Below are 25,903 nucleotides of genomic sequence, written 5' to 3'. Positions count from 1 at the left end.
GAGAATGGTTATATAAATTGTGTTCTACACTTGAACTAGAATTTATTTTGCAATTATTATTATTAACAATGGTAATGTGGATGATGTTTACTGACATGAAAAATTCTGCAGTAAATTGCCAAGTAAAAGAAGTAGTGTAGCCAAAGAGTCTCTTCTATTGTTTCTAGCCATAATCATAGTAATTGTATAGATACACATATTATGCACCTATACATATATGTTAAGAAACTCAGAAAGACATACAACAACATATAAAGAATAGTTATCACAAGGTGGTAGGATTACTATACTTTTCTGTATTATGTTTTCTTTTTTTTTTTTTTACAATGAACATCTATTAATCTCATAATAGAAATATTTTTTAGAGGCAATGTGTTTCTATGTCTTAACTGTTTGGAGATACCTGGCATTTTAATCTATAGATGTCAGATGTATTTCATATTTAATAAAAATTAAGTCCACATACAAGAAAACTATAATTATATAAAGAATTGATGGAAAGAAAACACAATTCCTACCTTCTGGAGAGAAACTGATAAAAACATAACAAGTGCTGTGAGACCCAGCAGCGTAATGGAGGCAGTAAATCTCTAGATGCTCTATGTCTTTATGAATCCCTATAAGGGAGTCCCTCTTCTTTCTGTAACAGAAATAACACAGACACACACATTTATTCATGAAGGAGCAACTGAATGAAAAGGAAAAATGAAATGGAAAACTGCCTATTTTCAAGTGGGGTCTCATGGGTAAACAGTTGGAAATACTACCACTTACTTGCTGTATGATCTTGAGAAAGTTACTTGTTTTCTCTATGTCTCAGTTTCCTCATCTATAAATGGGGATAGTAACAGCACCCACTTGGAAGGATCATTATGAAGATTAATATTCATAAAGTACTTACAACAGTGCTGGACACAATCATATATGCTATACATGAGTTTTAAAAAAAGAAATACTGGAGTTTGGTTAATTATATTAATTGAGACCCTTCACAGGACATATTAATGAAGTAACTGTCACTGAAGTAAATGACATTTTACTTCTGTTAACATTTTAGGTAATTCTCACTTCAATGCTGTGAGGTAGACATTATTACCACCTGGCCCTCAGAGTTGCATGTCAGAGAACTGATCTGATCAGCAACTCAAACTGTCATAAACAAACTCACAAGAAACTGATCAATTTTAAAGAGAAATTTTTGTTTGTCTGAAATGATTGCCAATGGATTGAATTATATATCATTTACTGATATCTGGTCTATTTAAGTACCAAGCCAGTTAGAAATTATCCGGTTAGCATAAAATTAAATCAACAAGGATTGAAAAACTCAAATTGGACCTTCTATCAAATCACAGCAATGTTCTTGTCTACTGTGTTACCAATTTCCTCTTACTCTTGATAGGATGATACCTTGAGAAGGCAGAGCATCACCAATAAAGTATTCATTCCAAGAACATTTTTCTTCTACTTTTGTCCCCCAGACATGTTTTCCCTCCCCAGAGGCAATCCCCAGAGGTAACCCTTGTTACCAGAGTCATATATTCTTCCAAGAATGCTTAATGCTTTGCTATATCTACACATGTATTTACGGAAATGGAGCAGGTTACACATTCTGTTCTATACATTGCTTTCATGTAATGTTTTGTCAACTGATCATTTTGGTACATATAGAGCTGTTTTATTGTACATTATTATGAAGCTTATGCCATAAAAATTACAGAGTAAAAAATAATGCAAGAGGATATAACAGAGGCAAAGGAAACAAGATACACGCCATCCGGCAGAAAAGAACATTGAGGTGTCTGAGTGTACAGTACCAAAGACAGTGACTGAGCAAGGTACCTAAGAGGTCTGAAGGATAGTAAGGTGAAGGGTCTGGAAGATATCTTTGGATTCTAAACATGCCAGTATATTGTGGCAGAGTATCTGAAAAGTTATTAAAGCCTGTGCCCATGAGAGGGGTGCAAAAGTGGCTCAGTCTGAGCTGGCAAACATAAAGGAAATGGGTTTGAACAATACATGGCCCTTACAAATGGAGACCATGGCAAGTACCATGGCAGTAGATACAGTATATGAACTCAAAAGGTCAATGAAGAAGAACTATGTCTTGGTGGATGGCTGGCACATGGTGCTTGACTACCAAAGGCCAAGCAGTAACTCAGCAAGCAGAGACAAGAATGTGAAAACCCTTACTCATCTATTGATGGCAGGATGACATGAGTCTCCCCTGAAAATGGATAAGAGTAGTAGAAGGGAAGGAGAGAATAAGGGGTAGGGGAAGAATCTTAGTTTAATACCTAAGTTGAATTTTAATTTGGAAGTGGCCAAGCAACTACCAGTTGGTAAGATTAAGTTTTCCTTTATCTGTGGAAATGGTAGTGAGGGTGGGGTGTCAGGAAAGGGGGTTTGCGAGATAAGTCAATTTTATATATAGGCAACTATAGTTCAACACACTTGGCATAAGCAACTATAAAATTTTAATTTACATAGCAACTCATAGGGCTGTTTAAAGATTCAATGCAATGATTGCACAAAAATGTACAAACAATAAGTAGTGTAATTTTCTGGTTACAGTTTCTGATAGTAACCTTTCTTTCACTTCTCCTCAAGGTTGGAAGACCTTAAATGCAGTCCCATAGTTTCAGATTTTATTATACATGCTCACTTCCAAAGAGTATTAAGTTTGAACTAAGTGAATACTGGGTTCAAATTTTACCTTTGTCACCCCACTAGCAGTATGAATTTGGGGAAATATTTTAACTTCTTTGAGTCTTTTCATCTTTATTCATAAAACATAGTATGATAATAAAAAATTATTTTATATTTATATTAAGTAAGATAATGAAACATACATAGCACATTGTCTGGCCCATGTTGGTGGACCTACTCACATTCTCTAAAGTTTAAACTATGTTGCCCACTTTTTTATTTGGAGAATTTGATCATCTTGTCCTATGTCCTGACTATAACAGATTGAGCTCTGTAATACATACGGCTCCTGATTATTGTTCTCTTTGATGGAATAATAAACATCCCACATGCTGTGAGGGAAGCAAGTCTGTGTCATAATAAAAGCATATAATACAAAAATAGCAATCTACTGAAATCTTACTCTGAGACTGAGTATAAGCATTGGATATGCTAGTTTCCCATTTTCTCGAAATAGAAACTGCCTTTTAACAAAGGTATTTATCTTTAATTTAACAAATGCCAAAAAGAAACAATTCAGTAGGTAATATAATCAACAATATTAATTTCTGGTTAAAGATGGTAGACTGAACATACACATTTAACTTTATATCCTTTCAAAGTCACACTAAATACAATAGTTAAATATTTTATTAAGAAGCATAAACAAAGAAAGAAAAGGGGAAAGATGAATGATAGTAACCAAAATTTGGAAGCCAGAAGCCATATCTAACTGACTCAGCAAACCTAAGCAAGTTGAATTCTAAACCAGCAGTATGTTAAAGACAGGAAGCAATTTTATTTGTACCATAATTCCAAAAAACTTAGGAACAGGTGGCACCCAGATTTATGGAACTGAGTTAAAAGTGGAAATAAGAACAAGCTTGGTTGTAAGTCTATTTAAGCATTAGTCTCTTGCATTCCCTCTCTCCATTCACAACTGGACAAGTACCTCTCCCTCTTTCATCCTAGCAGAAGACTGTTTATTCTTTAGAATTAGCAAAACAGAGGTTCCCAAACTGGGCAATTTTGGAGAATTCTGGAGGACAGAGTACTCTACTGAAAACAGATTTAAATATTAAGTTTTATATGCTAAATACTGAGACTCCCAAGTCCTGTTCTTCTTGATTTGAAGAATGGTAGTAGCTCATTTTATAATGAATAGGCAGGAGAGCAGAAGAGTCTTCTTTGGTGCATATAACTGGGCTAAAAAGAAAGGTGTTCAATAAAATGATACTGGGAGTTCCTCAACAAAACAGAATGGTTTGTTCTAGGGAATTCACACTTATTAAGCCCCAATTATGTATTATGTAGGTATCTCCCATTCTCACTACCTTAAATATGAGCTGACAGCAAACACTAGACATTTGAGGAAAGCCCTAAAGTGAAAGATGAAGTCTAAAGCAAACAAATGGTATATAGAACTATTCAGGGAAATAGAATTTCAAAAAAATGGTCTTCAAAAAGATAAAAGAAGAACTGCATCCATGAAATAACAGATTACTTAAAAAAGAAAAGAGAGCACATTTAAGGAATAAGAAAGTGTTGCTGGGCAACAAAATTATGATAGAAATCAAAACCTCAATATAAAGGTAGGAAGGTCTCCCAGCAAGTTAAGAGAGTAGGAGAAAGAACACAGGAGAGAAAGGATAAGAAAATTAGAAGACTAGTCCAGAAGGTTCAACATCCAAATAACAGAGAGAAGAAAATAGAGGGAAAGAAATCATCAAAGAAGTAATTCATGAAAATTTCCTGAATTAAAGAACATGAATTTCTAGATTAAAGAGTTCACTGAAATCCTAGCTATGTGAATGAAAATACATCCACAGCAAGGCACATCATAATAAATTTCAAAACTCTGGGACAAATAGTAAATTGTAAAAACTTCCAGAAAGGAAAAATACATAAACAAATATTAGAATGTCTTTCAACTCTTCAACATTGGAAGTAAAAAGACAATGGAGATAACCATAAAAATTATGAGAGAAAAAGATTTCCAAACCAGAATTCTGTATTCAGCCATCGTATCAATCAAATGTCAATAAAGTATGAAAACATTTTCAGACAGACAAGATCAAAGCTAGTGGTAAATATGGTTCATCAAAATGAGGGAGTAAATGAAGTAGAAAAGACATTAAAAACAGGAGATCCAAATCAAAACAGGGACAAAAAGAAATCTCAAGGTAATAGGGAAAAGAGATTTGTACCATCTGGGACAAAGGTTGTAGCAAAACGAGAAACAAAGGAAACCAAGCAAATGAAAAATAAGACAATTAACCTTAGGGAAAACAGAATTATATGTGATATGATTCATGAATGAACTTAGTTTACATAGTTAATAAAATATGTGTAATAGAGTATTAAACATCAAAACCATGATATAACTATATTGAGAAATGGTGTATTTGTGTTGATAGGGTCGGGGACATAAAGGAGATCTAAATCTACAGCTTCCATAGTGGGAAAGTAATAGATTACATGTGAAGCTGCAAAAAAATAAAGATGTAGAAATACAATCATGTTATTTAGAGATATACTTTTTCATGAATACTGAAAGAAACAGCTAAAAAAAGAATTGAAAGTGTTTCTGGGAACTGGAAAAATTGTGAAAGGAGTTACAGAACAAGGGACTGTTGTTTTTTGTTTTTGACAAGTTTTGCAGGACTACTTGATAGTTTAAACTATGTACATATGTAACTTTGAAAAATATAAAACAAAATTTAAAATAGCATAAAATTTACATTAACAATGATTTGTGGAAAGTTAGTGGCAATTTGTAAATTGTTAAATGTCATTGCATGTAAATTGCTTTATTACATAGCCTTATGGGGTAAGTTTCTAGAAAACCAGTGTTGCACCAGACAAACATGTGCTAGGGAAGCCAACAAATGGCAGGTATCTAAACATTACTACTTTAACTGGTAACACTGAAAAACCAAAAAGGCACCATACTGGTCTCTACACTTCCTTGTCCCTAACTCCCTTTAGTTGTATAATCTTTGACAGGATATTAAATTTCTTTTGCTTAAACTTCCTTATCTGTAAAATCCTTATTTCACAGGAATGGTCTTAGTGTTAACTGATATATAACAGGAACAGTGCTTGGCATGATGCCTGAGACATAATGAATGGTTAGTAAATGTTAGTTATTTAAATTTTAACCCTAAATTTCTAACTTTGGATTGTAAGGATCATGTCTACTATACCTCCCCTCACCTTGTTGTACAACTTTGGGACACTTTATTTCCCACAAATATCTTAATCAAACTCCATACAGGAGTCAGACTGAATTATCACCCTAAAATCAATCATCTCTGATTTATTTCAAAACAAAGACTAGAAATAAGTGTCATACCTGGAACTATCTCTCTTTTCTTAACCACTGCTGCTTTCTTTTACTTTAAGGCAGCCTGAGCAGGATTTGTGACAAGAAGGTCTAAGTTTCGGTAGGTTGTTTAGCCTCTCTGAGTATCCATTTTTCTCACCTGCAGAGTGGAGATGATAATATGTGCTGGAGTGGACATGTGAAGTTTGCCTTCCCACCAAGGTTTCCTGCTACTTTTGGTAACTGAATACTGATTTTCCTTTGCACAACTCACCCTTTCACAAGCTCCAGAGATGGACCTAATGCCAGAGTGAGTCAGCATATCCTCCTATCCAACTGTCCACGATGATGTGTTCAAGGACAGGCATTTAACCAAATCAGGACCACTGACACTCCGAACTGTTAGGGTCACTAAGTGTGGAGCTGCCAATGGAGCCAGTCCAGAGGGAAAGAGCTGGACGCCCCAAATTGGCCTATATGAAGACCTATTAGCCTATATGAATGTTCATCCTCTGAACCAAAATAACTTTTTAGCATAAGCCTGGGTGTGTGTGTATCTGTGTGGTAGGAAGGAGAGGGTAGGAGAAGACAGGAGAGGGAATGGTTCATCGCAGCCAACTGAGTCTTAACTACCTTTTAAAGTATTATCTCCAGTTTCTAGGATCCACTGTGATAATAAATATAAAAATATTTGGTAAATGTAAGGCATTATACAAATGTTAATTGTTATTCTCATAATTTTTAAAAATTCAAACCCAACTTCTTCACAAAGCACATTATGCTTTGTAACAGTTTCAATTTAGTTTCACAAAAATCCAAGTACCCTATTAAAAGTCTCAGTATGATGAATATTATTTGTAAATATATATTTTATATAAAGTTATAAGAATGTGCAACTGTTCAAATCATTCCAGGTCATGCATGTATGTGACAGCAGCTCAGATAGCTGCCTTATTCATCAAACTTAAAAGGTTAGGTTAGTACTCTCTAATCTCTTTTTTACCCTTTGATATTTATGGTTGTATGTGCCATCATGGTTGTATGGGTTTGGATCCCATTTCTGAAAATATGTATTTTGGGCTAGTTACTTACAAGTGAATTTTATCAGACATAATTAGTAAACTCTGGAGCAGTACAATTGTTTTATTATTTATAAATCAAATACTAATTGAAAAGAATTGAAAAATGGTATCTAGTCATTTTAAAGCTGATTTTATAATCTTGTAAAATAAAATACATTGAAGTCAGAATAAAAATTGTAATTACATGAATATTCTAAGTGAGCTCAATGGCTTTAAAAAGGCATTTCTTTTTTTAAATTAAGGTATTATAGATATACACTCTTATGAAGGTTTCACATGAAAAACAATGTGGTTACTACATTCATCCATATTATTGAGTCCCTCCTATACTGCACTGCAGTCACTGTCCATGAGTGTAGTAAGATGCCAAAGTCACTATTTGCTTCCTCTGTGCTACACTGTCTTCCCCAAGATAACACCACACCATGTGTGCCAATCATAATACCCCTCAACTCCCTTCTTCCTCCTTCCCCACCCACCCTCCTATATCCCTCCCCTTTGGTAACCTCTAGTCCCTTCTTGGAGTCTGTGAGTCCAGTGCTGTTTTGTTCCTTCAGTTTTGCTTTGTTGTTATACTACACAAATGAAGGAAATCATTTGATAGTTATCTTTCTCCACCTGGCTATTTCACTGAGCATAATATTCTCTAGTTTCATCCATGTTGTTGCAAATGGTAGGATTTGTTTCTTTCCTATGGCTGAATGTATTCCATTGTGTATATGTACCACCTCTTCTTTAACCACTCATCTCCTGATGAACACTTAGGTTGCTTCCATATCTTGGTTATTGTAAATAGTGCTGCAGTAAACATAGGGGTGCATATATCTTTTTGAGTCTGAGAACTTGTATTCTTTGGGTAAATTCCAAGGAGTGGGATTCCCAGGTCAAATGGTATTTCTATTTTTATTTTTTTGAGGAACCTCCACATTGCTTTTCACAATGGTTGAATTAGCTTACATTCCCGCCAGCAGTGTAGGAGGGTTCCCCTTTCTCTACATCCTTATCAGCATTTGTTGTTCTTTGTCTTTTCAATGCTGGTCCTCCTAAATGGTGTGAGGTGATACCTCGTGGTTTTAATTTGCATTTCCTTGATGATTAGTGATGTGGAGCATCTTTTCATGTGTCTGTTGGCCATCTGAATTTCTTCAGTGGAGAAGTGTCTGTTAGGTCTTCTGCCCATTTTTTAACAGGGTTATTTGATTTTTGGTTGTTGAGGCGTGTGAGTTCTTTATATATTTTGATGTTAACCCCTTGTCAGATTATGTCGTTTACAAATATATTCTCCCATAGTGTAGGATAAGGCATTTTGTTTTCTTAAAGAGCTTTCTTCCTGTCTATATGATTAATCTGATTGGCAATTCTTTTTCTGGCTAAATAAAAAATAAACTTTAGCTCAACTCCTGTTTCATTTCTCAGAAAGTAAGTGCATTTGAAATAAATGCTGGCTTACAGTATTTGCTCCATCTGATATGTCCTTGGTCTTATCTCCATATTAGGCTCCTTGAGGTAAAGGATCAGATAATCAGATAATGAGGATGATTTCTGAATTCACCCTTCACTATCATTACCTGATGACAATAAATAGAATAATGAGAAAATCATGAGCATGAATGTACACTCTCGTGATGAATAATATCTAATATAAAATGAAAAACCAAGATATGATGGCATGTTTTAAAAAGAGAAAGTGATGAAATAGGAATGTTATTCCCTAATTAAAAATAAGTTATAATGTCAGAAACACTGGTACAAGTTCAGTATCAATGCAAAATAGTATTAGACTGATTATTAGTCAGGAAACAAAATAAAATGCTTAAATTCCAGTCCAATAAAACCAACAACTCTTCTTAATAAACTGAAGTTACAAACTGGGACTATGAAGAGTCTGGTATTTTAATAAATATACTTTAAATCAGTTTTGTCCTTCAAAATGATTATCTAGAGAGGCCAAAAGCCAAGCCCAGAAATGTTGGAATTGTTCAAAAATATTTCTGGAATTTTTCTTTCGTAATTGTCCTTACAACAGCTTTTGTACCACATGAAATCCCTTGTTGTTTTGAATCCAAAAAGGCATACATAACTTTTGACCCACTAAACCTAGTTTGAAATGACATTTAGTTGGTTCCAGAATTCAGATGAAACTAGTGTATGCACTCAAAATAGTGTGTCAAGGAACAAAAGCAATTCCATAAGTATGTGCAAAGGCAGTATTCATGGAATAAGCCTACAGTTTCCAAAGTGCTATTGAGAAAGAGTCAAATGGTAATCCAAATTAAAAAATTTGTATTTATCACCTTCCCTGTAATTGTATCTTCAGCAATAAAATGGCCATCTGAATATATATTAAATGGCAGACTGTGAGATTAAATTTTTTAAACTGAGCAACTCCTAGTAAATAATTCAATTTAACAAAGTGTATTTTATGTATCCACAATAGTGCTAGGTACAATAGGAAATAGAAAAATAAATAATATATAGGCCAGGTCCTCAAGGCCTTATGAGCTAGAAGAAAAAGACATTATGTACAATAACTACTACAGTATTCTACTTCAATTCTAGACTTAAACATTCTAGATGAAGCTAAAATCTTAGTTCTGTAGGTCATTTACATTCAAACAATTTAGTCCATATTTTCAGAAATATATCCTGCTACCACTAGCATTGTGTACCTTTTAAAATACAAATCACATTAAATTGTATACATTTGTTTATTTATCCGCCTCCTCAGCTGGCCTATGAACCCCTCCACAGCAAGGATAAAGGTCATAGATCAACATCTAATGCAGTTATGCACAACAACTGTATGAGCCGTAAGGCAAGAAGTTAAATGTGCTATTACTGAAAGAAATGCAAAGTGATATGAGAAAATCAAACAGAGAAGAGTTTAATTCCCACTGAAGATCTTGGGGGAAAGCTTCAAAATGAAAGTAACATTTAAAGAAAATTAAGACCTTAATATGTAGAATTATAAGGTGATTTTAGGTAAGTAGAACAGGAATGGTTTGCAAAAGCATGAAGGTAAAAATAAAGTACTAGGAATGTTTAAAAAATATTCATAATACAGTATCATTGGAATTCCAAGCTTTTGTGGTTGACTGATAGATGTATTAGAGGTATGGGGAGCAGTAGTGGAAAAAACAGCTAGACAAGTTAGTAGCAATATGAGTGGGTCTGCTTTCCCAGACCTCTACAACCTGGGGACTAATACAGGTGCCATGAAAACAGCCCTTGGGGATCTATCCACAAGACTGGGACATAATTCCAAAGTTCATATTGTTTTAGAAAAATGTAGGGCACTATTTACCAAATAGTGTGTCATGGAATAATATACTCTTAGAGAAATGCAATACATCCTTGCAGAACCCAGTTCAATCTAGTATATTTTCCAAAATAATTTGACCATAAAATCTTTTGAAATTCTTATTAGCATCTCAGTTTGGAAAATTCTATTGTAATTTCTGTGTCTTATATGTAAGGTATTATTGTACTTTAACTTAAAATTGGAGTTATCAAATATGTCTAACTCAACTCAAGCATTACACTGTTACATTATTATTGGGAACAACTCCTGGATATAATCTAAATACTAATTTGGTAGCAAATAGGATATGAAATAGGTTTATAATAAATAAGAAATAATTAACAGAAGCTTACTTTTGTCTTTTATACCCAAACCTAAATAAAATATTTAATAGTTCATTATATAGTTCATTATTGAGCTAGACTACAGTGAAATTAAGTGAAATAAACATAAGATTTGACTTAGATATAATACCTTAAAAATATCAAGAAGTTGGAAGCAAGGTAAATGTCCATGAATAAGGGAAGAGTTGAATAAATTTTGTGTGTCCATACCACATAATATATTGCAGTCATTAAAAAATTATAGCTATTTATCCAAAGTATTGTAGAGTGCAAAATGCAAGGTGCAGGTGTGTATGATCCCATTTTTAAAAGGAATGAGTAAAATCTATTCCCCCATATGTGTATATACATTGAGTATAGAAGGGTACATATTAGGTTAAGGAAAAAAGACTACATAAAAATATGATAATTATACACGTATGTAAAATAAAAATAAGATTAAAGAAAATGAAGAGTTTTAAAAACTAGAGAACTTATATCAAAGTTTATTATGACTTGACTTATATAATAAATCATCCCTTGTTTGAATTTGTTGATGTTTTCCCATTAATTATAGTGGGGGCTGCGGTGGGATGTTCATTTATTAGTATGAGTTATGTATTCCTTCATGATCTGGTTTCTGTTTTTTTCACTTTCCCAGTATATATTCTACATTCCAGCTATTCTAAGAAACCTAGAATTTACTGGAATGCCCTGTATTTTCACATTCTTGTGCCTTTATACACACTCTGTCCATTGCCTAAAATAAATACTTCTGTCTGCATGTTGAACTTCTATATAAAATATTTTTGTGAAAGACCTAGTCATACAATATAACAAATGTAAAAACTATATTACATAATAGGTATCAAGTAAATGTTGTAGGCATTCAGGGTCCTAATGGAATAGTCAAGATAAGCTAGCATTTGAATTAGGTCTAGAAGGACTACCATTTTAATATGAGTGAGGAGAGAAGGTATCCCAAGCAGGGAGAAAGTCAAAAGACAAATACGTAGGGGGTATACTGTCTAAGACATTGGTAGGAGGTAGTGCCTGGTACAGAGTGGGTATGTGGTAAATAACTATGTATGGTAGATGGCTGGACTTGTTAGAGGGTTAATGTAGGGAAACAGCAAGTTATAAGATTGGGAAGTTAGTATAGGGCCAGATAATTGAGAGTCTTAAATATGCAGCAAAGGCACCTAAAATTTATTCTGTACATCTGGGCTCTTCAAACAGGAATATGAGCACCTCACCTGATACTAGAAAGCCCAGGATAAATGTGAAGCATCTTTGTAACTCATTAATTTTATTTGAAAGTTTAAAGAATTAAGTACTTGAAGTAATATCTATTTTAAACATTACTTTTATATTAAACAGATGTATTATGGAGTGGGATGTAAAATTCATGTGAATTTTTAAGATTAAAAAAAGAGAGTTCAAAGAAATGTTGATCTTGTGGTGAGGTGCTTTCAGCTATGCTACCAGATCCCAGGGGGTAGTCCTTTATATCCATTCCTGACAGTGGTAATTGTAGAGTCATGAAAGAGATTTGAGCAAGGTAGTATCAGGATAAAGGTGGCAATTTACTTTATTAATCTAGCAGCAGGATACCAGCTGTCTTAGAAGGGGAAGAAGATTAGAAATCTGTATCCTAGCTAGAGAACTACTGCAAGAGTCTGGAATGGGAGCTATTAAAATGGAAAGAGGCTGGACAAGTTCCATTAAGGAATTTAATTCTTCAACTAATACTGCAACCCAGCAATGTATTAGAATTGATTTAGTGATATTCAATCTTCTTTACATCAAGAGGCAGTTTATTGTTGGTTAAGTACCAACTCTAGTGCCAGAAATCTTGGGTTTAAATTTTGGTTCAGGCATGTAATCATTGCATGACTTTGTACAAATTATTTAACTTGTTCTGTACCTCTATATATTCATCTGTATGATGGGGATAATAACACTAGCTACTTCACTGGATTGCTGTGAAGATTAAATGAGCTACCATATATAAGGAGGGCCTGGCACAGTAAGCACTATTTCAATGTTAACTGCCATAATTACTGTTGCTATTATTTTAAAAATTATTTGTTGATTTCTATCTTTCCTGAGATTTTAAATTCTCAGAAAGTAGGGTGAGCTACAGTGTAAGATGTAATTCTAATTCTGTGATGATTTTGGAAAATCCCTGAATCCTAGGATACCAGACATTAAAAACAGCGTTAGACTCATAGACATGAGAAGTGACTCATGGTTATCAAGCTGTTGGGGTGAGAGGGATGAGAGGGCACAAAAATTCTCAATCATAATGTAAGTTGGTCACAGGGGGTGGTAGTAAAGCATGGAGAATATAGTCAATGGTTATAGAACATCTTCCTATGTTGACACACAGGAACTGCCCTAGTGAGAGTGAGGATTTAATAATATGGGTAACTGCTGAACCACAGTGTTGTACATTTAAAACCAATATAAGACTGTATATCAATGATACTTCAATTTAAAAAAAGGAGTTTTAAAAAACCTAGGCTAGGTCAGTTTGTCAGTACATTTGGTTCCTGTTGCCCCTTCCTTCCTATTAAAGTCTCTTTTAAGTATGATAATCTCTTTAAAAAACGTCCACAGCAAGTGTTTCTGGGACCTAACAAGATTATATTTACTTGGGAAAAGAAATTATTTTGTGCTATAATTAATTGTTCATAACAAAAAAATGGAGAAAAATGCATCCAGATATACTCAGAATGTACAAACTCAATGATATGTTGTATTATTTTGGTATGTTACATACAGCAATAGGTGTTTTTAGGTTGAACCATATGAAATTGCTCACATTCAATCATTTCAGACTTGCAAAAATGACAGTTTCATATGGTTCAATCTAATATTTCCTTAAATGTACTTTGGACAAAGGATATATACACTCAATTTTCTGAGTCAAAATCTATGCTTTCCTTTGATGGTTAGTTAAAATAACCAAGAAGGAGTGGCTTAAAGATGGTGGTGTGAGAGGTGAGAAATAAACCACCACCCAAAACCACATATAATATCAAAATATAGCAAATACAACTAATCCTAAAAGAGCCACAGGAAAGAAGGCTGAAACAGACTGCTTACATTTAGGGGAAAAGAGCAGACCTCATGGAAAAGGGTAAAGTACCAAAGCCACGATCCAGCGGGATCCAAGCCCTTCCCCTACTCCAGCTCAACAGCAGGAGGAAGAGAAACGGAACTGGGAGGATATGGCATCCAAGGACTGCTGAACACGGAGCCAAGAGACCTACTCTGGAAGAAGGAAACTACATTACATGCTGCTCTGGAGATTAGTGGGGCTAGAAAGCTAAGAGAGGTGGAATACTTGGAGAGACTGATTCCAGCCACTTGTGGAGAACAGGTATCCACAACTCACAACTGGTTGCTCCAGGACAAAAGAAAGGTGGGCATGTTGAAAGACTTCCCAACAGTGAGGGTGCTGCTAAAGGAGAGTGCTCCTGTTGCTCAGGAGAAAGGACAGGTGGACAAAATTGTCCCAGCGCACTCGGCCCAGAAGGTTGGGAAATTTCAGGAGCTTCAGGTACTCTATCCCCCTGGCTGGCAAAGCAGCTCTGAGGAACCCCACTGCGATATGCAGCCTGCCACTCCTTCCTCATGGCTGGAACCAGCTCACAAACCAGCTGCCACTGTCATTGCACCAGGCCAACCAGAAGGTGGCCCCATCTATGGCAGCTACAAGGGCATAGCATAGTGGCTCTTCAATGTGTGCTTGGTCCACTGGCCCTGGCAGTGGAGGCTGGCACTGCAGCTGAGAAGGAGGAAAGGGCTCTTTCCTTCTGTAAGGTACCAGAGCCACTCACCTGCAATACCTGCCATTGCTCCAGGGGCTAACCAGCTCCAGAAGTAGAGCTTCTGGGCACTAGAGGGTGCCACCAACAGCAAGTTATTATTACAAATACGAAATATCAAAAGAACCTGGTATAAAATAAATTCCCACAAATACCAGAAATAGGGCCAAGTGAAACTGAACTCACCAATATTCCTGAAATATATAATAATCAACATAATTCAAAATAAAAATCATAAACATGCTCAAAGAGCTACAGAAAAATATTCAGGACCTAAGGGAGGAATTCAAGAAAGAGATAGAAACTTGGAAAATACAGTATCCAAAATGAAACATACAATGGAGGGATTTAAAAGTAGATTAGATGAGGTAGAGGAGACAATAAATGAAACAGAAACTACAGAACAGGAATACAAAGAAGCTGAGCACAGAGAGAAAAAAGGATCTTTAGGAATGAAAGAACACTGAGAGAATTGTGTGACCAATCCAAATGGAACAATATTCATATTATAGGGGTACCATAAAAAGGAGAGAGAGAAAAAGGGATAGAAAGTGTCTTTGAGGAAGAAATTGCTGAAAACTTCTGCAATCTGGGGAAGATCTGCACAGATCTACCAACACAAGGGACCCAAGGAAGACAAAACCAAGACATATAATTATTAAAATGGCAAAGATCAAGGATAAGGACAGACTTTTAAAAGCAGCCAGAGAGAGAAAAAAGATTACATACAAAGGATAACCCATCAGGCTATCATCAGACTCCTCAACAGAAACATTACAGGCCACAAGGGAGTAGCATGATATATATAATGCAATAAAACAGAAGGACCTTGAACCAAGAATACTTTACCTGGTAAGATTATCATTTAAATTTGAAGGAGGGATTAAACAATTTCCAGATAAGCAAAAGCTGAGAGAATTTGCTTTCCATAAACTGTCTCTACAGTGTATTTTGGAGGGATTGGTCTAGATGGAAGTGTTCCTAAGGCTAAATAGTTGTCAACAGAAAAAATAAAACCACAGTAAAGGAAGTAGACCAATTAATTACTGAGCAAATGCAAAATTAAATCATCTACTCCCAAAATCAGTCAAGGGATACACAATGAATACAGAATATGATACTTAATATATAAAGAATGGAGGAGGAAGAAAAAGAAGGAAAAATAAAGAACCTTTAGAGGGGTGTTTGTAATAGTGTACTGAGTCAAGTTAGACTGCTAGAGAGTAAAGAAGCTACCCTTGAACCTTTGGTAAACACACCTGAAATGGCAATAAGTACATATCTATCTATAATGTCCCTGAATGTAAATGTTCTGAATGCATGAATAAACAGACACAGAGTCACTGAATAGATTAAAAAAAAACTGTCTATATGCTGCCTACAAGAGACTCAATTCAAACCCAAAGACATTCACAGACTGAAAGTGAAGGGATAGAAAAAGATATTTCATGAAACCAATAGGGAGAAAAAAGCAGGAATAATAGAAGTACTAGTATCAGACAAAATAGACTTCAAAATAAAGAAAGTCACAAGAGACAAAGAAGGACATTACATAATTCTAGAGGGGTCAGTCCAACAAGATGATGCAACCATTATAAATATCTATGCACCCACCATACAGCACGTGCATATTTGAAACAAATACTAAGAGAATTAAAGGGGGAAACAATGCAATGCATTCATTTTAGGACAATTCAACACACCACTCACTCCAAAGGACAGATCAACCAGACAGAAAATAAGTAAGGGGACAGAGGCACTGAACAACACATTAGAACAAATGGACTTAACAGATATCTACAGAAGACTTTACCCAAAAGCAGAAGATACACATTCTTCTCAAGTGCACATAGAACATTTTCAAGAATAGATCACATACTAGGCTACAAAAACAGCCTCAGTAAATTAAAAAAGATTGAAATTGTACTAACAGCTTCTCAGGCCACAGAAGCATGAAACTAGAAAGAAATTATGAAAAGAAAACAAAAAAGTCCAGTAACACATGGAGGCTTAACAATATGCTCCTAAATAATCAATGGATTAATGACCAAATAAAAAAAGAGATTAAGGAATATATGGAGACAAATGAAAACAATAATTCAACACTGCAAAATCTGTGGGATGTAGAGAAGTCCGTGCTAGGAGGGAAGTATATTGCAATATAGGCTTACTTCAGCACAGAAGAAAAATCTAATATGAACAGTCTAAACTCACAATTAATGAACAAGCAAAAGAAGAACAAATGAGCCCAAAGTCAGTAGAAATAGGGATATAATAAAGATTAGAGCAGAAATAAAGGAAATCGAGAAGAATAAAACAATAGAAAGAATCAGTGAAAGCAGGAGGTGTTTTTTTGAGAAAATGAACAAAATAAATTAACCCTAGTCAGACTTATCAAGAAAAAAAGAGTCCACACCTATAAACAAGATCAGAAATGAAAAAGGAAAAATCACTAAGGACACCACAGAAATACAAAGAATTATTAGAGAATAATGTGAAAAATTATACACTAACAAACTGGATAACCTAGAAGAAATGGACAACCTTCCAACAGTGACCCAGGAAGAAATAGAAAATCTGAAGAGACCAATTACCAGCAACAAAATTGAATTGGTAATCAAAAAACTACCTGGAAACAAAACTCCAGCACTAGATTGCTTCACTGCTGATTTTATCAAACATTTAGTAATGAAAAAAATACAACCTTGCAAGACTGACCCAAGAAGAAACAGAAAATCTGAAAAGACCAATTACCAGCAATGAAATTGAATTGGCAATTAAAAAAACCACCTAGGAACAAAACTCTGGGACCAGATAGCTTCACTGCTTTTACCAAACATTTAGTGAAGACCTTAATACCCATCCTCCTTAAACTTTTTCAAAAGGTAGAAGAGGAGATACTTCCAAACTCATTCTATGAGGCCAGCATCACTAATACTAAAAGCAGGCAAAGACACCACAAAAAAAGAAAATTACAGACCAATATCCATGAAGAACATAGATGCAAAAATACTGAACAAACTATTAACAAATCAAATTAAAAAGTACATGAAAAAGATCATCCATCATGATCAAGTAGGATTTATCCCAGGGATGTAAGGATGGTACAATACTCAAAAATCCACCAACATCATACACCACACATCAATAAAAAGAAGGACAAAAACCACATGATCATCTCCATAGATGCTGAAAAAACATTCAACAACATCCAACATCCATTCATGATAAAAACTCTCAACAAGATGGATACAGAGTGCAAGTACCTCAATACAATAAAGGCCATATATGACAAACCCACAGCCAACATCATACTTAACAGCAAGAAGCTGAAAGCTTTTCTTTTAAGATTGGGAACAAGACAAGGATGTGCACTCTCTCCACTTTTATTCAACATAGTTCTGGAAGTCCTAGCCACGGCAATCAGACAACACAAAGAAATAAAAGGCATCCAGATTGGTAAAGAAGTACTTAAACTGTCACTGTTTACAGATAATATGATATTGTACATAGAAAACCCTAAAGAATGCACCCCAAAACTACTAGAACTAATAACTGAATTCAGCAAAGTTATAGGATACAAAATCAGTACACAGAAATCTGTTGCATTCATATATACTAATGATGAACTAGCAGAAAGAGCAATCAGGAAAACAATTCCATTCACAATTGCATCAAAAAGAATATAATACCTAGGAATAAACCTAACCAAGGAAGTGAAAGACTTATATCCTGAAAACTACAAGACACTCATGACAGAAATTAAAGAAGACATCAATAAAATGTAAATATATCCTGTGCTCATGGATAGGAATAATTAATATTGTCAAAATGGCCATCCTGCCTAAAGCAGTCTACAGATTAAATGCAATTTCTATGAAAATACCAATGGCATCCTTAAATGAACTAGAACAAATCGTTGTAAAATTTATGTGGAACAGCAAAAATCCTGAACAGCCAAAGCAATCCTGAGAAGGAAGAATAAAACTGGGGGGATTATACTCTCCAACTTTAAGCTCTACTACAAAGCCACAGTAATCAAGACAATTTGGTACTGGCACCAAGAACAGAACTATAGATCAATGATACCGAGTAGAGAGCCCAGATATTAACCCAACCATATATGGCAACCATATATGGCAATTAATATATGATAAAGGAGTCATGGATATACAATGGGGAAATGACAGCCTCTTCAACAACTGTTGTTGGCAAAACTGGACAACTACATGTAAGAGAATGAAAATGGATTATCATCTAACTCCACACATTAAAGTAAACTCAAAATGGATCAAAGACATGAATGCAAGTCATGAAACCATAAAACTCGTAGAAGGAAATATAGGCAAAAATCTCTTGAATATAAACATGAGCAACTTTTTCCTGAACACACCTCCTTGGGCAAGGGAAATAAAATCCAAAATGAGCAAAGGCGACTGCATCAAATTTAAAAGCTTCTGTACAGCAAAGGACACCATAAGTAGAATAAAAACACATTCTACAGTATGGGAGAATATATTCTTAAATGATACATTTGACAAGGGGTTAACATCCAAAATATATAAACAGCTCACATGTCTCAACACCCAAAAAGCAAATAACCTGATTAAAAAATGGGCAGAGGAGATGAATAGATGCTTCTCCAAAGAAGAAATTCTGATGGCCAACAGGCACAGGAAAAGATGCTCCTCATTGTAATTATCAGGGATAATTACAATTGAAAAGACAAGCAACAGCAAATGCTGGTGAGGATATGGAGAAAGGGAAACACTCCTACACTGCTGGTGGGAATGTAAACTAGTTTAACGATTGTGGAAAGCAATATGGAGTTTCCTCAAAAAACTAAAAATAGAAATACCATTTCAGGAATTTAACTCTTGGGAATTTCCCCAAAGAAAACAACTTCTCAGATTTAAAAAGACATATGCACTCCTATGTTTACTGCAGCACCATTTACAAGAGGCAAGATACGGAAGCAACCTAAGTGTCCATCAGCAGATGAATACATAAAGAGGATGTGGTTCATATACACAATGGAATATTATTCAGCCATAAGAAGAAAATAAATCCTACCATTTGCAGCAACATGGATGGAGCTAGCAGGTACTATGCTCAGTGAAATAGGCAGGTGGAGAAAGACAAGTATCAAATAATTTCTCTTATTTGTGGAGTATAACAATGAAGCAAAACTGAAGGAACAAAACAGCATCAGACTCACAGACTCCAGGAAGGGACTAGTGGTCACCAAAGGGGAGGGGTGGGAGAGGGTTATTGGGGAGGGAGGAAGAAGGGGATTGAGGAGTATTATGACTGGCACATATGGTGTGTGTGGGGGTCATGGCAAAGATAGTGTAACACAGAGAAGACAAGTAATGACTCTGTGGCATCTTACTATGCTGATGGACAGTAACTGCAATGGGGCATTGGGGGTACTTAATAATACGGGTGAGTGTATTAACCACAATGTTTTTCATTTGAAACCTTCATAAGATTATATATCAATGACACCTTAATAAAAATAAATAAAAAAAATGGCTAAGAAATGATGTTGACAAATAAGGTCAAGAAGAGCAAACAAAATCACCCTTACATAAAACAATGGCCTGGAACTTTGGAAAAGTCTTTGCTCTGCCTTTAACCTCTGATTCCTCCCCTTGCTCCTGCCGTGCTTTGTTATGAGCCATTTGGCTTGAAGGCTGGCTTTACAGACTACTCCCCAACTTTGCATATATTAACAACCAAATGTTTTGCCACTGTTTGGGGGTATTCTTTTAAAATTATTCTTGGAAAGATTCTCTGGAAGGGTAAACTTATTCTTCAGAAACTTAAAGGCCTTTCTCTATACTAATGAACAGAAAACCAAATTGATTTGCCACTGAATGCCTTTTGTAATGATTTGGGTGATGTGCTAAAATTCAGAAGGTCATACTTATTAAAGTCAATAGTAGCTCTAATTACTTGGCTGGCTATCTGCAATCTGGCCATCTGTAATCATTATCTCACTCTCTGAAACCATTGAAAAATATGAATAGTGTTTGCAAACTTAATTTTATTTTTGAATAATGCTTGAAATAAAGACATACAATGTATATAATAATAATATATAAAATGACATAAAGACACATTATCAGCATATGTTGTAGAGAGGTATAATCTTTCTTAGTTTTCATTTTTGTTTTAAATGACCAGAATGAAAGGTATCCCAACTCTTAAAACAAAAACCCAGAAATGTGTTAATACCTGGAGAGCAAAACAATCTAATCTACATTACATATTTATATGAAATAAAATGGACTTAATAAAAATTTAAGTCTCTTTATTAGCAATTTCTATTAGTAACAGCAAATGTCGCCCTTGCCTGTTCTGCACTTGGCTTTGAAGGACAAAGAGGTGTCTGATGAGAGTGGGGAGGTCTTCCCTTGGATTGCTCCAAAAGGAAAAATTTTGGATTAGTAGGAAGACATGGCCAGGCGGCAGTGGCAGCTTAGAAAAATACAGAACTTCTAAATATTGTGTGTAAACTCAAATCCAAGTAAAATCACCAGCATTTCCCACCTCCAATGTATTCTTCATTGCACAGGCAGAGTAATTTTTTTCAAAATACATATTTGAGCATAATATATGCCCATTAAAAAGCCTTAATAGCTTGTTCTGGAACTTAAAATAATAAAAATGTCTTCATGTGGTCTTGAGAATATGATTGAGTTATTTAATTCCTCTAGCAACTTTCTACCCATTGACATCTTTCACCAATTAGTTCACTTTATCTTCTAGACATTCTGTCCCATCAGTCCCTGGTATTTTCTATGTTCTTTCTAGTCAAATGGCTTCCTGCTATACATTCTGCCCAGAATGTTCCTTCCTTCTCTCTTGACAGAGTTAACCTGCATTCTATTGGCAATGAATTCTAAGACAGTATGATTTATTGCTATATTGGCTTGTGAGTGAAGTGCTGTGGGGGATACAGAGAGGTGATTATTCTATTAGGTGCTCTTAAATCTTAGTTACCAGCAATAGAAATCAACTCAGTGTAATTACAACAGAAAATAAGTTTATTACAAGGTAGGCAGCATCTCATAGAATTGTCCAGGAAGGACTGTAGAATCCCCTTTGGAGGCTGCAGTGTATGATGTGTCTCCTTGTAAGTTGTAAGCTGAATGCTGCCACCAGAATAACTTTTGTTATATGTGGAAACTGGAAGAAGCTTCTGTTGCTCCTACTGCTTTCTCCAGAAATGGAGTCTGTGGTCTATTTTTTCATGTCTCTAGTTTTTGCTTCAGAGATTGCAATGTGAGTGTCTGAATGGCAGAGTCTTGTTTATGGACTCATGCTCAATGTGTGAGGGTGACTGGGAAAGTAAGTAGTTGGCATTTTGAGTCTCTAAGGTAGGAACTATGTCAAATTTGGAAGGTAAGGGACCTCCTAAGGATAGAAAGAGTGCACTGATACTAATTATGCAACAATAACAAGTATCCACTGGATTAAGAATGGAGTCACAATTGAGAAATCTTTGAAGAAGGTAATATTTTAATCGTCTCTCTCTTGGGGTTTTTTGTTGAGCAAGACTTTGTCAGGCAAAGTGAAAGCAAGTTGATAGGTAGGACACTGCAAGGAGTGAAAGAGAATAGCAATGTTCTTAAGCAGTTTTAGAATCAATACAGGAGCTTTAAAAAACATAATCACACATAAAGATTCTGATTCAGTAGGAGTGGGTTGGAGCCCTGACATCTCATGTAATTATCAGAAGATTTTTGCAATCACTCGCATTCACTTGGTTAAGCATATTTGATAACAAAGGATGGGTATGTGAAATAAATGGTATGTTTGAAGAAAGTAGTAAGTTGTTGGCCTAATATGGTGCAAAATATATAAAATGAGGCAAGAAAGGTAAACTGTGGCCAAACAGGAAAGACTATGAATGACTTCTTGAATAGTCTGAAGACCACTAGACATTTTTGAAAATGTGAATGATACAATATAGAAACCTATTAACCCTGCATGTGTATGAAATACAACATGACATTTCAGTGAATAGGAAATGACTGGATATCAGTTATTAAACACAATAGAAAAATATCCTCAAGAAAATGAAATAAAACTAGGCCTTACATATATATAGTATGCAGATGCTTGAAGGCTTAATCAAGCAACAGATCCAGAAGATCTTTTATTCCAGTTTACTTGAGTAAATTAGAGTGCAGGATAAGTAGGCAACTGAGTTTGGATGGGGGGAAGTGAGAACTTTTAAAATACCTTAACTCTTCAGAGGTAAGCTCTTAAAATTTAACTAATTAAGAACTCTTACTAAAATTCCAAAGAATTTCAACATTCTTTAAACACAGGAGAGAGCATAGCTTATCTTTCGTCAGGTAAGCTCTGGGAAGAGAATGATTGCTGGAGAAGTAAAGAAGGCCCAGCCTAGCCTGGCACAGCATGAGTTACCTGGGGGATAATCTCTCAGAGAAAGGGGAAAGTTCCCCCATTCCTGCCTTTTCACAGTGAGTGTGGGTGCAGGTTGGCTTTGTTCCAGAATTGTTGATTCCTTTTCTTTGTAGATGACTGACAAAATGTCATCCATATAAACAGGTGGTCTTAAGTCAGGTTGCATCTATTCACACTTGTTGGTTCTAAGTCTAAATATAAATATATTATTGATATTATTCATTGATAGTATAATGTACAAAGTAGTTTGGGGCATGATGATGCTGATTTCTAGAGCTATCACCAATATATTGATAAATAACAAATCACACAGTAATAAAGGTTTTTATGAAAAGAACAGAGATGTTGATGGGATATCATCTATAAGCTAATGGCCTAATTCCACTTCTGGAATGGATGAGGAGTGAATAGCTTACCAGTGAAATAACCATAACTGGCAAAAACTATACAATTACTTAAAATTCTTGGAAATTGTCCTAAGCACAAGAAGCAAATGAAGAAATATTTATACAAGATAATTTACTAACTTTTGGTAAGAACAGTGCGTCAGTGGCACCTGATTCATGACCTGCTCTTGTCCACATCTCTGTCCACCAGCTCAGCAAGACAGGTTCCATTCCAGATGGATGTGGCCAAGAATGCAGGGCTTCTTCTCTCTCCAGCTCCCAGTCAAGAGCACCCATGGTACCTCCCAGAGGTGTTAGAAAGGAAAGCCACTAACACTTCTCATAACCCCAGCTATGTACTGCAGAGACTAAATTTGAGCCAAGTATGGCTGAGAGGTTAGAGGCTCCCTTCCTGTATCCAGCCTCACTTATAGAGTAGAAGTTTTACTCTAGGTGAGGTAGGCTGAGAATGTGGTGACCCCAAAGATCCTTGCCAAGCTCAGTCTTAGGGCAGAAGTTCACACCAGGAGAGGCAAGTCAAGATCAGAGGCTACTGTCCCACTGATAGCCCTGCTCATAAAACACAGGTGTCACTCCAAGAAAAGTAGTGTACTTAGCTTCACAGCAATAGCTTACTAGAAATTTTGCCCAGAGGTTGAAGCAAGCCATAAAAGAGTGCTGAAGCTCTCCCCAATATGCCTGACTTTATTTAGAAGAGTGTGGGAAAGTTCAAGATTAAAGGTGCTCTTGAAACTGAAGATTTTGCTGGTAAGCAAGTAAGAAGTGGATTGTAACTTCACAAGAGAAATAAGCTAAATCATAGGCCATATTTTGAACAATAGGAAATGATTAGATTCATCAGTTATTAAGCAAAAACAGAAAAATATGCCAAGAGAAGAGTCCTTCTGGGGTCAGAACAAACTTCAAAGAATGGCCTCAAAGACTACTTTAGCAAAGAGGACAGAATTAAATTGGATCGGACTGTGGAGTAAATGAGTTCTTGGGTCTTATAAAAAACAATAGAGTATTACACTGGCAATCAGTGGAACTTAACTGACATGTGAATTATCAATAGAGGCAGAAGTCAGGAAAAGAAAGTCTAAAGTATCCCTAAATGGAACTACTGTCATTCTGGGGTGACCATGTGCATGGGCAAATCTGAACCCTCTGAGGAGTATTACACAGTAGGAGATGTAATTTTCATCAAATAGTGCAGCTAAGTCATTAAACAAATAAGCAAGCAAATAACAACGAAAAGCCCAGTGAGAGAGGATCAGTATCTACCATTGATATAACATGCTATCCAAAATGTATAGTTTTCATAAAAAAAATTACAAGACATGCAAAAGACAAGAACGTATGACTTGTACACATGAGAAAAACTGAACAGAAACTGCCTGTGAGAGAGCCCAAATGTCATGCCCAACAAAGACTTCAAAGGAGCCATTATAAATATGTTCAAAGAACTAAAGCAGAGGACAATGACAATGTTTAAACAGATACAGAATATTAATAAAGAGACAAATTATTAAGAAAAAACACCAAATGAAAATTCTGGAGTTGAAAATTATGATTAAAATGAAAAATTTGCCAGAGGGATCAATATAGATTTGAAATGGCAGAAGATTAGTGAACTTGAAGATAGGTCAACAGAGACTATGAAACTAAAGAAGAGAAACAAAATAATGAATGAAAGTGAACAGAGCCTCAGAGAAATGTGGGACACTACTAAACACAACATCATATGCATAACTAGAAGTACCAAAAAAGAGGTAAGAAAGGACTAGAAAAAAGTCAAAGAAATAATGGTTGTAAACTGCTCAATTTGACGAAAAGCATTAACTGACACATCCAAGCTCAATGAACTTAAAATAGGACACAAGGAAATTCACTCCCTGACATAACATAGTAAAATATTTAAAACAGAGGCAAAGATGAATCTTGAAAACAGCAGGAGAAAAAGGACTCACCAATATGTAAAGGAAACTCAATAACATCAGCAGCTGTTTCTCAAGAAACAATAAAGGCCAGAAGACAATGGGACAATATAAACAAAGTGTTAACAGAAATACCCTCCAAACAACTTTCAATGAAAAACATATTCAATAAAACTATTTTTCAAAGTGAATGTGAAATAAATATGTTTCCAAATAAACAAAAATTGAAATAATTCAATGGTAGCCCACAAACATTTCAAGAAATACTAAAAGAAAGTTCTTCAGGCTGAAAGCACTTCAGGTGTTAATCTGACTCCAAACAAAAAATAAAGAGCACCAATAAAGGTAATTATGGTATTATAACAGAGTACAAATGCATTATTTTTTCTCTTAACTGATTTAAAAAGGAATTGTACAAAACAATCATAACATGTTGTTGGGTTTATAACACACAGCAATGTAATAACTGATAATAATAACACAAAGGAGGTGGGTGGGAACTAAGTTGTACTGGAGTAAGGAAAGGACACCAGTTTGAAACTCATATCCATGAGAACAAATGGGAACCAGAAATGGTAAATAA

The 25,903-nt window shown here is 35.2% G+C and overlaps 1 protein-coding gene across 13 annotated transcripts in view; it reads right to left on the bottom strand.

The window, feature by feature from the left end:
- Window positions 1-25,903, bottom strand: part of MBD5 (methyl-CpG binding domain protein 5) — a 437,517-nt gene that overhangs the window by 149,463 nt on the left and 262,151 nt on the right. For all 13 annotated transcript variants that reach the window (XM_073241407.1, XM_073241408.1, XM_073241402.1 and 10 more), the window contains one exon: window positions 519-640. The gene's annotated coding sequence lies outside the window, so the exon portion shown is untranslated. The remainder of the gene's footprint in view (window positions 1-518; window positions 641-25,903) is intronic.

The sequence above is a fragment of the Manis javanica genome, chromosome 7 (assembly GCF_040802235.1).
Source record: "Manis javanica isolate MJ-LG chromosome 7, MJ_LKY, whole genome shotgun sequence".
Classification (NCBI taxonomy): domain Eukaryota; kingdom Metazoa; phylum Chordata; class Mammalia; order Pholidota; family Manidae; genus Manis; species Manis javanica.
Note: the sequence above shows the minus strand (reverse complement) of the source record. Positions and strands in the feature narration are given on the sequence as shown.